Below are 14,595 nucleotides of genomic sequence, written 5' to 3'. Positions count from 1 at the left end.
TGAGTGTCTTTGTGTTTATTGGATGTTTATGTTTCCTGTTCCATAAATTGCCTATCCATATCTTTTGTCCATTTCTTTACTGAGAAATTTGTGTTTCTTTTATATTTACTTGGAGAAGTTCTGTATATATTCAGGTTTCCAAACTTGAGTAGCTGTGAGCATTGCAAATCTTTCTTCCAGTTGGTGGGATGTCTTTTAATAAATTGTGACTTCTAATGAACATAATCTCATTAAAAAAACTGAGTCATAAATATGGTAAGTATGAGGATACTCTTATGAATATTAAATAAGCCTCTTCCCATACAGATTTCTGAAAGAAACAGTACCTATTTTGTGAGTTTGGTTAACTCAAGGGTAGAGAGGGCTGTCAGAGTAGATGAGTGGAAAGACTTCTGTGGAGAGAACTGTGGCCTAAATTTGAGTCTCCTCCACAGCTTTTGGAGGAGGATTGGAGTTGGGAGAAGTAACTTTCTAGTTACTTCACTTTCTCAAGGCTAGTGAAAAATCTTCAAGAGAATCACTCAGACAGAGTTTCAAGCTGTTTCTTGCTGTTAGAAGCACTAAAGTCAAATGCTGGATTTATGCCTCAGAAAACGGAAGCAGAGCATATACTAGACTCAAACTTGCTGAGAAAACCTGGAGAGTGAAGCTGGTCTGGCCAGCTGCAAAAGCAGGAACATCTTGAACTTTCAGAGCTGGTCAGGGAGAGGGTAGTTTTTGTAAACTATCTGGAGGGACAAGAAGACCCAGGAGATAGAAGCAGAAGATACTTATCCACTGTCAGTAAGGAAACTGCAAGAGTGTGAGCCAGAAAGAGTCCCCAGAAGAGACCACTCCTGTGCCCATTTCTAGGCCTGAGAGCCAAGTGCAGTCTGCTTAAAACTCTTCCACCAATTGTTCTGGCTCACCCCTCCACCTCTCACCCTGGTGACAAGAGTATGTTTACTGTTGGGAGCCTGTAAGAGGATCCTTCTCTGTTTCATATAATCTATTCACATTCTTGGAAAATGTGGTCTCATCAGTTACTCATTTATTAAATTAAAAAAAAAAAAAGATTCAAGAAAGTCAATTGTTTCCAAACTTCATGTTTTACTTAAGAACCAGTGGATTTTAATATCAAATAAATAAAAACTCCCTGGAGAAACTGCTTACCTTTATTGATTGTTGTTATTTTTACTTTCTGCTCCTTAGTGAATCATAATATCTGGTCTCTTGTGCAGACTAGTCAAAAAATCCGATTGTAACATTTTGCATCTAATATGACAATCATTCTTTGTACAGTGAACATGCAGATGCTGTTTTTCAGATGAGTTGGGACAGCCTGATAAGATGACTGAAGTGTTTCAGTTCATCAGTGCAGTGCAGTACAGTACCATTGTAGTCTTTATAGTGTGATATAAATACAATTTATCAGATCACTAAGAGACTGCAGTTGCATCACCATTGTAGTGAAAGTAGCTGTCATGCACAGATCCAAAAGGATGGTGCTAACTTTAACTGCCCCTGCTAACATCATAGGAGAAGGCGATGGCACCCCACTCCAGTACTCTTGCCTGGAAAAATCCCATGGATGGAGGAGCCTGGTGGGCGGCAGTCCATGGGGTTGCGAAGAGTCGGACACGACTGAGCAACTTCATTTTCACTTTTCACTTTCATGCATTGGAGAAGGAAATGGCAACCCACTCCAGTGTTCTTGCCTGGAGAATCCCAGGGACGGGGGAGCCTGGCGTGCTGATGTCTATGGGGTCGCACAGAGTCGGACACGACTGAAGTGACTTAGCAGCTTAGCAGCAGCTAACATCATCCCATGGAAAAATTCTGTTTTCCAATAAATGAAAGATTTCATTTAAATTTATTATGTAATGCATATAATATAAATTCTTTAATAACACCAGAAATAAAGATTATATTAAGCAATATTAATTTCCTAATTTTTGCCTCTCAAGGGAGATAGATTAGTAGAAAAAAATCAAAAGCTTTGAAATCTAATGTCTCTACTTAATAGCAGGACCACGTAGGAAACATTATTAACTTTATTGGAATCATGTATCTCATTGACAAAATAAGGACAATAGCATTTGTTTTGTAAGATTTTAAGTACCCTTTTAAGCATTCAATATTTAAGTGTAAAACAGGTAGATTAATTCTGGATACAAAGAAGTAAAACATTTGATTTGATATCTCTGTGGGAAGAAATTGGTCGTGAAGATAGGAGAGGAGATCTATAACAAAAAGTAGTATTTTATGGAATTTATGATTTTATATATTTCCTCAAAATTACCTATTCATAATATGTTATTGTCTGCTTAATTCCTAAAGGAGATTTATCTTTCTGTCTACTAGATTTGAATTTCTTTTATAACAAAATCTTTTTTAATCTTCTGTAATACTTAAGATGATAATAAATAGTAGGTACTCAGAGATACTAGAGAATTGATTAATTTTATTTATTTGTGAAGTGAAGTAAGTTATTTTTAATTTAGAAAGTAGGACCCACTATTATAGTTGTCTGACACTGTCAAATTGAAAATAGTTAGAGTTGATTAATGCATAGCCACTGTTAATCTTTCAGTATTAGCATAGTAAATATTTGAATAATTAATGTTTGAGGATGCCACATGGACTTCAAACAGTAATTTTATCAATGATTGAAAAGAAAGAATTCTGAAGTAGGAGTTTGAAAACCTGACTCACAGGTCTGGGATAAAGCAAGACTGTATTTGTAAGCCATAGTTCTCTGTAAAAGAAACATTGGCAGCACAAACTTCAAAAAGACATTTTAAGAAGTGAAAGTCTAGGGTAGTATCTTGTAAAATGTGAAGCAGCCTACTTTGCTATTTAGGGGAATCTAGAATAAATATTCACAAATATTTTCAAATCTTTGAATTAAAGGATCCCCACAGTTGTTGGTAAAAATCAAGGTTCTTGGAGACCAATTCACTCCCATGCACTCCTATAATATATAAACACCTCTATTTTGGTGCTTACTAGACAGAAATATAATTGCCTGTATTCTGTGCTCTCACCAGACACTGAAGACAAGTGTTTTTTGAGGACAGGTAATTTTTATCAATATTTTTGTTTGTTTTTTAGTCCCCTGGGCTTAGCACAAAATTTTATACATTGTAGGCACTGGAATATTATTTGTTGAATTTATAAATACATTTTAAAAAATAATATAGTTGTGTATTCAATAGCAGAAAGAATGTTAAACTACCATACAATTCTGCTCATTTCACATACTAGCAATGTAATGCTCAAAATCCTTCAAACTAGTCTTTAGCAGTACGTGACTGAGAGCTTCCATATGTACAAGCAGAGTTTAGAAAAGGCAGAAGAACAGAGATCAAATTGCCAACATTCGTTGGGTCATACAGAAATGAAGGAAATTCCAGAAAAACATCTACTTCTGCTTCATTTACTATGCTAAAACCTTTGACTGTGTGGATCACAACAAACTGGAAAATTCTCAAAGAGACGGAATTACCAGACCACCTTACCTGTTTCCTGAGAAACCTCTATGCAGGTCAAGAAGCAACAGAACTCTACTAGAAACAACAGACTGGTTCAAAATTGGGAAAGGAGTATGTCAAGTCTTTTATATTGTCACTCTGCTTATTTAACTTCTATGCAGAGTGCATTATGCAAAATGTTGGTCTGGATGAATCACAAGCTGGAATCAAGATTGCTGGGCAAATTATCAACAACCTCAGATATTGAGATGATCCAACTCTAAAAACACTCTAATGGCAGAAAGGGAAGAGAAACTTGAAAGAAGAGAGTGAAAAAGCTGGCTTAAAACTCAGCATTCAAAAAACTAAGATCATGGCATCTGGTCCCATCACTTCATGGCAAACAGATGGGGAAACAGAAAAACAGACAGATTTTCTTTTCTTGGGCTCCAAAATCACTGTGGAAGGTGATTGCATCCATGAAATTAAAACACAGTTTCTCCTTGGAAGAAAGCTGTGACATCGCTTTGCTAACAAAGGTCCATATATAGTCAACCTATGGTTTTCCTGGTAGTCATGTTTGGATGTAAGAGTTGGACCATAAAGAAGGCCAAGCACGAAAGGATTGATGCTTTCAAATTATGGTGCTGGAGAATACTCTTGAGAGTCTCTTGGATTGCAAGGAGATCCAGCCAGTCAATCCTAAAGGAAATTAACCTTGAATCTTCATCGGAAGGACTGATGCTGAAGCTGAAGCTCTAGTAGTTTGGCTGTCTGATGTGAAGAGCCAACTCAATGGAAAAGACCTTGATGCTGAGAAAGATTGAAGGCAAAAGGAGAAGGGGATAACAGAGGAAGGGATGGTTGGATAGCATCATTGACTCAGTGGACTTGAGTTTGGGCAAACTCTGGGAGAGAGTGAAAGACAGGGAAGCCTCGTGCACGGCAATCCATGAGGTTGCAAAGAGTCAGACATGACTTAGCAACTGAACAACAACAAACATAGAGTTCATAAAGAGTGTCATGTACTATTTGAAACTTTACAGATATTAATTCATTGAATCCTCTCAGCAATGTTTTGTGTTATTACCCCCAGGTTTCATCTGAGGAAACCAAGTCACACATAGGTTAAGTAATTTGTTTAAGATGACCCTTTTAAAAAAGAATATACTTTCTTCTCAGTTATTTTAATTACTAAATGTAGAACAAGACATTAGACAATCATCTTTTTCATAATCAGTTCTTTTTATAGATTTTTACAACATAAAAATATAGATGCCATTATAAACCAATAATGCAAAAGATGATTAGCATTTGCAAATCAACAGAATAAATAGAAGAACTTAAGTAACAAAATTCTTCACTGTTGATTATCACAATCAATCAATGCCTCTTCATTTGTGCATGTATTTCTCCTCAAATGAGCCAGGAAGAAAGCTATTTTTTGTAATGCTTCTGTCCTCTTGTTGTCATTTATTTTATTAGCTATTTGTTAACACTATTTTGTTATTTTCTCTTTTTTATTTTTCTTTGGAATGTAACTTTTATTAAGTTCATATCAATCAGGTTAAAGTTATATATTTTGTCAAGGAATTAAAGGGCATATATGAATTTAGAGAGATAGTAAAAGATGGGGAAAAAGGGTTATTTCCAACCAACGTATTCATTTAAAGTGTCACATGCTTTCACAGATATAATACAGTGCCTTATTGATGAAAGTACATAGACACTTTTAAAAGAATTTAGTTATTGAATGAGTTTTACAGAATTAAGCTTGGTATTTTCTCTATAATTTGAGAGCAAGCATTATGTCATAGTCATGATTCTGTGTGGATCTAAAAGGCATAATGAAAATCTAGAAGGACGATATGTACAAAAATAGATTATGGTATAAGAATGAATTTTAGGGCCTTCTCTGGCAATCTAGTGGTTAAGACTCTGCACTTACAATGCAAGAGGTTCAGGTTCAATCCTTGGTCTGGGAACTAAAATCCTACACGCCTTCCAGCAAAAAAAAAAAAAAAAAAAAAAGGATTTTATAACAGTTAATGGTTACAGCAGACTTCTTGTTCTGAAATTTTCATATGAATTTTTACATGAATGATGTAGGTAGATTTATGCCATAGTGGTAACAGAACCCAGCGATCTTTAAACTCTCTTCCATTCTAGGGAACCTGTTCCAAACAAGATTATCTGCACTTGTTATGATTATTATTAAGTCAAAGTATTATATATTTCTTTGATTTTAAAATGTTATATTTAAATTAAAATGATTAGGATATAACATCACCTCATCAATTACAAGATTCTGATTTTTTGTGAACAAAACTAAGGTATAAGAAAAGATTTTTAAAGGGAGATATGTTTTATATTAATTTTCTTTTTTTGCATTTTCTATGTTTCTTTCATGCCAGTTAAAATTTCATTCTAAGGCTGTTTTTTTACCCACCTCCCCATTTTTATCTCCTCTTTAAAATTTAGGATTTGAAGTAAATATTTTGTAACAGTACATAATCTCTTACTCTAATATTCTCAGTTGCTATTTTAATATTTCTGTGTGCTATATAATTTCAAAAAGTTTGACACAATAAGCAGTAAGAATTTCATATTGGTGAAATTACAATAATTTTCTGTTTTTAAGCATTTTTGACATGTAAAGCCTATTCTACTATGTTTACACCAAGCTATAAACATCAGTATCTTTTGAACTGAAACGTCACATTCCAGGTAAAATTTATTTTTCCCCTCTTGGTAACACATTCCTTCAGGATATTCTTACTTTCTTGTCCCATCCTATCATAAGGCTGATTGACTAAATAATATCAAAGCCTAAATTAAATGTATAAATTCTAAAAGTCAATATTAGACTAAGGAGATTTACAGAATTATATGTTTATACTTTTTTTCTACTAAGAGTATTACTTCTATTACATTATAAATAACTATGAAAATAATGTCATGTTGACCATCCACTCAGAACTGGATTGTATAATAAAGCTAAAGACCTAATCTCTCATTTTTCTATTTTGAAATTCATGCATTTCAAGAGACAATGCTGTTTTGCTTAAGCAAAACTGAAAATTATTGCATTATATCTAACTTACATACATGCTTTATCATTTAATTGGAATAAGAGACAAATTAGAAAGCATTTTAAAAGTGAATAAAAGTTTTCTTTCAGAAAATTGATAATGTCAAAATGTAATGGGAAACAGGTAGCTCATATCAATTTTATGATTTAAATTGAATGTAATTTCTATATATTTCACATGATTAGTTACCTGGCAGTTTAAAGTTTTTGCTTGGTAAATGGCTACCATTTAAATTTAAAACTGATTATTTGAGTAAGTTTTATGGTTACAAGATTAATGTGCCATAAAGAAATATTATTTACTTATCTTAGAAAGAAAAAAAGTAACAAGGAATGCCTTGTTAAATCTACTGTACTATTATCCAAATTATTGGTCAAATTTTCTCTCATACCTATAGTTGACCTGGAGGGAAAAATAAATTATTAGAAGCTACTTAAAGCTTCCTGAGAGAAACTGGAAATGATTTTTTTCACCCACCACCATGATGAGATTGGGAATATTATAACAGAATATTGCAACATTTTTTGTAGCATTTATCTTCTTAACAACTCTGACAGAGCTTTAGATGTTCTTTGATAACCCAGAGGCCCTGGAAAGTAATCTGGAACTGCTTCACTGCCCCTTACAGAGTGAACTGAGAGCAAAACAGAGGTTAAAAGACAAACCAAGTGCATTGCTCAATGTTTTGAACACACTGCTCTCTAGCCAGTCATCTTCAGAAATGTGGTTGAGTTGAAGCATCAATTAATAAAGGTTGGTCTGTGCTGTGCCAGTAAATATAAAGTTTGGTTCAGACTGATTCTCGATTCCATTAGTAAAACTGTGAATAATTTCCAATGCCAGCGTAAATTACTGAAGTTTCAATAGGGCAGATACTTATGTGTATTTCCTATTAATCGGTACTTTTAGATTATAAATGACAGACCCTCAACTGAAAAAAAAAATCTTAAGGACAAAAACAAGACATTGCAGACTCACAGAAATTAAAACATAAATTTCTTCATGGAATTTATTTTATATTTTTCTGCTGTACATGCTTTATTTATCTATGTTCATTTTGTGCTGTAGGAAGATTGCAGTTTTCAAAATAGCTCTTGTATATACTGTGTAAGCTTGATATTCGATTGGCACAAAAGTAACTCATTGTTTCAATTTCAAGGTTCAGAGATATTGCTGGCTTGTTAGATTCATAGATATTAAACATCAATCATTCCTCTTGCCTCCAAATAAAAATATCACCAAAAATCTCAAAAGTTTTTTTTCATATTAATATGACCCTGTGATTATATATATATATATGTGTGTGTGTGTATATATATGTGTATATAAGGATGATATTTTAAAATCTATAAATATTATTGTGAAATATGTTGCAAATTAGTATTTATACTTGTCATGTATAGCTTTGTTACCTTATTCAAAAAAATTTCAAAACCAACCAATGAGATATGTTACGTTAAACTGAAAGCAGGAATTTAAAAAGCATGAGATTACTTCGAAGCCATGTAAATTGAAAGAATGATAAAAAGTGAAAACTAATTATTCATGTGAAACCAGATAATCATGTTTATGTTAACTAGATCAAAAAAATATAAATAAGTTTAATATCATTTCACTGTCCTTTAAAGCTCATGGAAATCATGAGTAAAAGTTAACTATATATGTGCTGTTTACTAAGCTACTTATGTACTCATCTGTTATTTTCTTAAACAGAACGACTAACAATTTTGTCTTCAACTGTTGCACTTAGATTGTGCCCAGAAAGTGAAAGTGAAAGTGAAGTCGCTCAGTCATGTCCAACTCTTTGCGACCCCATGGACTGTAGCCTACCAGGCTCCTCTGTCTATGGGATTTTCCAGGCAATAGTCCTGGAGTGGATTGCCATTTCCTTTCTCTTCCCAACCCAGGGATTGAACCCGAGTCTCCTGCATTGTAGACAGGCACTTTATCTAAGGTCTCCTCAACTGAAAAGAAAAAAGCCACCTTAAGTAGATTATAGATGTTCTTTTCTCAGAATTACAATGTACAACAATCATTTTCTCTTTTTGTAAATAATATTTCCTCCCATTACATACTTTTTTTTTTTTTTAATTTGATGAATGTAGAGAGCCTTTCTTTTATTCACCATTGAATTTGAAGACCTTAGCATAGCACCAGATTCATACTACGGGCTATAAACATGTTTGGAATAATTGTTGAAACAATGAATATTAATTTAGTGTTATAAGGGTTGTTGTAGAGAGATCAATATGGGTTAGTAGAAAGGTTTCTTGTAATGAGTCATATCTTAACAGTCTTATGTGTTCATAAGAATTTTCTACGTAGAAAAAAATTGGAGAAAATCAGGGCTTCAGAGAGAACATGTTCCTTATCTTTGGACCACTTTTTGCAAGGAAATTGACTGTGAGTGGTTAGACTACATGATCATTGTCCGACATTTATAAGTAAAAATAGTCATATATATCTAAAGGTAGTATTAATACAAAAAATATCTAAATGTGAATTAGTAAATATGGAAACCAAAATTTTATGAGAAGGAGTGAAAAAAGATGCTAACTGGCTAAAAACTGAGACAAAGTGAAAACAAATTGTGATACATTACACTTCACAACATTTGGGAAAGGCTTCCCTGGTGGCTCCGCTGGTAAAGAATCTGCCTGCAATGTGGAAGACCTGGGTTTGATCCCTGGGTTGGGAAGATCCCCTGGAGAAGGGAACAGCTATTACCCACTCCAGTATTCTGGCCTGGAGAATTCCATGGACTATACAGTCCATGGGGTTGCAAAGAGTTGAACATAACTGAAGTATAATATTTTTGGAAAGGTATAATATTTTTATCAAAATAGAATAATAGCTCTTAAGATATGACATCCTTCACTTTAACTGTGTATAATTATATTAAGAGGATCATTTAGACATGAACATACCAATATTTCATTGGTTTTCCTAAAAACCTTTTAAAGTCATTAATTAATGTAAAAATCATCTTTTAATCTCCTTGTTTTATTGATGATAGAGATAGGAATGGGGAGAAAGTGGTAGAGGGAAGATTAATTTTATAAATAGTTCACTTGTGAATATTTTATTGTATGGCAAATTGTACTTCTCTGTACAGGATCATAAATATGGGGACTTGGGTAATAAATACTAGGATAATGAGAATGCTTTGTACTTTATTGAGTTCTGGGATTAATAATTAATGATGTGGGTAGATAATTTTCTGAATCCATGATTAAGCTTTTTCTGATAACTAAGGCCATTCTTCAACTTTTATTTCTCTCAGAGAGGATACTCTCTTGATTCATGTTTCAGAGTATTAGTCTGGGTCATTAACACCAGTGTACTGAGAGAAGATGAGGAGAAAATATTTCCATGTAGAGAAATGAAATATGATTTCAAGAGTTAAAAATTAATCTTATAAGTAAAATTTTTAATTTTAACTTCAATTTAGAACTAGTATGTTATTTTAAGATTTACACATTTTAAGACAGATTTTGGAAATACAAAAGATATTTTGCATTTTGTGGTGTAAAGTTCATTCTTGGGAGTCAACATTCTTAAAATACCGATTGAAATTTTACTAATCTTGAGCAAAGTAAGAGATTAGCAGTTTAGACTTTACTTCTAAATTCTTGTCCTGTCTTTTCAAAGTTTGGTGACCTTGAGCAAGCTAAATAATCTCTCTGAATCTCAGAAATTTATATATTTGGAAATTTATACTCAATTTATAGAATCAGTAGAAGACATTTTTAAAAGGCTGCAAAGTATAGAGTACATAATTATGGTCAGTGAACAGTAGCTAGAATTTTTATTGAAGCATATCATCTAAGAGTTAAAATAGAATTCTGTTAATTCTTAAATTTCATTAAATTCCTATTCCTTAAAACTCATGGTCACAACTCCAGCATACTTTCAGAGCAGTTCTTGCTGTAGACAAGAAATGGGTCTCCTGGGTTATATAGTCATTGGTTCAAAACAAAATTCTTTTCCAGCTCTTTGTATGGCTTTGTTGCTGCCTCTATCCCTTGCCTTGGTTTCCCACCCTGATTCTCCTCTTTGGACACCTGATGTCTATAATTTCTCTTCATTCCCATTTAACATTCTTTTTAGATTTTCTCATAATTTCAAGTTCCTGGTCTTAATCTGGTTTCAATATTTATCTGTCTGTAAATTTATGTGTTAAATAATAAAATGATTTGATTCTTCTCTATTACCACAATTTTGGTGCAGTGGTTCCCCAAAGAAGCTGTGTGTCTAAACACAAACGTGGTGTAACACCCCTCCTCCAAATTTAGATATTGGAGTCTTTATTAGGAAAGTCACTTAAATTTTTGAGCCCTTGTCATCTCTTATTCAAATGATTACTATCCAGTAACCTAGCCAAAGGCTGTTTTGATTAGGTAATAGTGCTTTAAAAATTGTAAGAAGCAATTTAAATGCTTACTATTGCTATAAATTTGACTTGGACGAACATGACTACTGTTATTGGTTAGCTTGGTGCTGATCTCCCAAACTGGTTAGCTTATTGAGACTTGCTACATGTTCCTACTTATTTCAGAAATGGACTTTTATTCACCTACTAGTTATTTACAGTTTAGCTGCATTGTAACCTACTTTACTTCATCCTTATGGGCAATTGAATGTCTAAAATAAAGATAGCAATGTGTTTCATGCCAGATACTATCTAACACATATACCTTCCATGAATTTTAATATACATGCTTTCATTGAGCATTAATGTGTATTTGATTGTGTTAATAGTTTACAAAAGCTAGAATATAAATATTTATAATAATCTAGTTATATTCATGATATTAACAATTTTGATAAAGTTGAAGTTGTGAACATACACATAAATCCTGATACATAATGTAGATTTGAAGTAAAAGCTAGGAAGACTACTGCTTTCATTTTAAATTAATGACTTGGTATGATTCTTCCATCAGCAGTTGTAGTATATCAGTGTTCAGTTCAGTTCAGTTACTCAGTTGTGTCCGACTCTTTGCGACTCCATGAATCGCAGCACGCCAGGCCTCCCTGTCCATCACCAACTCCCGGAATTCACTCAGACTCACGTCCATCGAGTCAGTGATGCCATCCAGTCATCTCATCCTCTGTCGTCCCCTTCTCCTCCTGCCCCCGACCCCTCCCAGCATCAGAGTCTTTTCCAATGAGTCAACTCTTCGCATGAGGTGGCCAAAGTACTGGAGTTTCAGCTTTAGCATCATTCCTTCCAAAGAAATCCCAGGGCTGATCTCCTTCAGAATGGACTGGTTGGCTCTCCTTGCAGTCCAAGGGACTCTCAAGAGTCTTCTCCAACACCACAGTTCAAAAGCATCAATTCTTCGGCACTCAGCCTTCTTCACAGTCCAACTCTCACATCCATACATGACCACAGGAAAAGCCAGCCTTGACTAGACGGACCTTTGTTGGCAAAGTAACGTCTCTGCTTTTGAATATGCTATCTAGGTTGGTCATAACTTTCCTTCCAAGGAGTAAGCGTCTGCTAATTTCATGGCTGCAGTCACCATCTGCAGTGATTTTGGAGCCCCAAAAAAGAAAGTCTGACACTGTTTCCGCTGTTTCCCCATCTATTTCCCATGAAGTGATGGGACCAGATGCCATGTACTCAGTTTTTTGAATGTTGAGCTTTAAGCCAACTTTTTCACTCTCCTCTTTCACTTTCATCAAGAGGCTTTTTAGTTCCTCTTCACTTTTTGCCATAAGGGTGGTGTCATCTGCACATCTGAGGTGATTGATATTTCTCCTGGCAATCTCGATTCCAGCTTGTGCTTCTTCCAGCCCAGCGTTTCCCATGATGTACTCTGCTATAAGTTATATAAGGCAGGGTGACAATATACAGCCTTGAGGTACTCCTTTTCCTATTTGGAACTAGTCTGCCCTTATTAGTAAATCTTTTATCAATACGTAATTCCTGTATTTCTGAAAATAAAGTTTGCTATGAAATACACGTTTAATTTCAGATATTAAGTTGCCCTTACCCTGTGGCTGAATCCATGTCCTGGTTCTACAGAGTTAATCTGATACAGTGTTTTGAGTGCATAATATGTGCAAGGCCGAGGTACTAAATGTATGTCAAATTCCCTAGCAAAAAAGCACCTTCTTCTTACTCATAACGTATGAGGAAATTTATTTCATGTCTCTAAACATGAAATGTTGCCCTCCCTACTGCTTAACTTATCTTATTTACTGCTTATTTAAGTTTCTTTGATTACTTAGCAAAAACCATTGCAAGTGTCAGGAGATCTGGGACATCCAGTTAATAGTGGTTGAATCAAACTCTTTGTTTCCCTTGACAGGCTTATCTTTTATTTTTAAACTTGGCTCTGGATTCATGTTCATATGCAAATTACTCAATAGTCTTGCCTTTTGTTTTGTTCATCCATCTATTTACCTAAGCTTGTGTAATCTTGATAACCAGTGCTAACTGTGCTAAAGTTGTTCTAGTTCTCTAACAGATTAATCAAAATGGTATCAGAATCCCAGCAGCAGAACAATTCCTGTCAGATCTTAATGGCAAGGAAACCCATTAATAAAACTGTGATTTTTCATGTCCCACTATACCTTGATGTTTAATGTTACCTTGATGTTAAATGATGTTAATAACTTCAATTTGGAATCAAGATTGCTGGGAGAAATATCAATAACATCAGATACACAGATGGCACCACCCTTAAAGGAACTAATGGACCTCTTGATGAAAGTGAAAGAGAGTAGAAAAGCTGGCTTAAAACTCAGTATTCAGAAAACTAAGATCATGGCATACGGTCCCATCCCTTCATGGCAAATAGAAAGGGAAACAATGGAAACAGTGACAGACTTTATTTTCTTGGGCTCCAAAATCACCGCAGATGGTGACTTCAGCCATGAAATTAAAAGACACTTGCTCCTTGGAAGAAAAGCTGTGACCAACCCAGACAGCATATTAAAAAGCAGAGACATTACTTTGCCGACAGAGGTCCATCTAGTTGAAGCTATCGTTTTTCCAATAGTCATGTATGGATGTGAGAGTTGAACTATAAAGAAAGCTGAGCGCTGAAGAATTGATGCTTTTGAACTGTGGTGTTGGAGAAGACTCTTGAGAATCCCTTGGACTGCAAGGTAATCCAACCAGTCAATCCTAAAGGAAATCAGTTTTGAGTATTCATTGAAAGGACTGATGCTGAAGCTGAAACTCTAATACTTTGGTCACCTGATGCTAAGAACTGAGTTCTTGGAAAAGACCCTGCTGTTGGAACAGATTGAAGGCAGGAGGAGAAGGGGATGCCAAAGGATGAGATGGTTGGATGGCATCACAGACTTGATGCACGTGAGTTTGAGCAAGCTCTGGGAGTTGGTGATGGACAGGGGAGTCTGGCGTGCTGCAGTCCATGGGGTTGCAAAGAGTCAGACACGACTGAGATCAACTGAAGTGATACCTTGATATTTAGAAATGCACTCTCTAATAAGAATTTTTAGAGTGTTTTGCTGTGATGGAGCCATCAGTTGTACTTCCTTTGGGGTTCATTCTAAAAGCAGCTAAGGACAGGTTTATTTCATAGAAACCAGAAACCTGGATTGGACAAAATTGTCATTTGTAAGAACCATTAGATTTAAAGCGACAGTGTCACAAAGTCAAAAAGAAAAGAAAAAAACAACTGAAAGAAGAGGAATTTAAAAGTGCTGTCAGTATCATTTCTTTCCTATTATTATTATTCCTGTTCCCCTCAATATTTTGGCCATTTTTCAGCTTGTAATAAGAAAAAAAGTTCCTGGTATTTAAAGGCCACATTAATCCCCCCTCTCTTTTTTTCATACTAGAAAACGTTTCTATGAACTCATCATGCAGTGGAGATTAATTCAGAATTTCTGATTTCTACTATTATTTTGAAGCCCCAGATAGCTGGTGTGTGTTTAATTGATCCTCGTGTTCTGTAATGTGAACGTATATGTGATTTGTATAATGAGAGAGAAAATAAGAGGTAAAGGAGTTCCTGTATTTTGCATATCATTTGTTTTCAATAATGTTGCTGTCATTTTACCTGGATATG

At 34.6% G+C, this 14,595-nt stretch overlaps 1 protein-coding gene across 3 annotated transcripts in view; it reads left to right on the top strand.

Annotated features, from left to right (window-relative positions):
* The window catches only part of CCSER1 (coiled-coil serine rich protein 1), a 1,488,467-nt gene that overhangs the window by 347,316 nt on the left and 1,126,556 nt on the right, over positions 1-14,595 (top strand). The gene's annotated exons all lie outside the window — the stretch shown is intronic.

Source organism: Bos mutus, chromosome 6, assembly GCF_027580195.1.
Source record: "Bos mutus isolate GX-2022 chromosome 6, NWIPB_WYAK_1.1, whole genome shotgun sequence".
NCBI lineage: Eukaryota > Metazoa > Chordata > Mammalia > Artiodactyla > Bovidae > Bos > Bos mutus.
The sequence above is the reverse complement of the archived record's forward strand: the minus strand, read 5'-3'. Positions and strand labels throughout refer to the sequence as shown.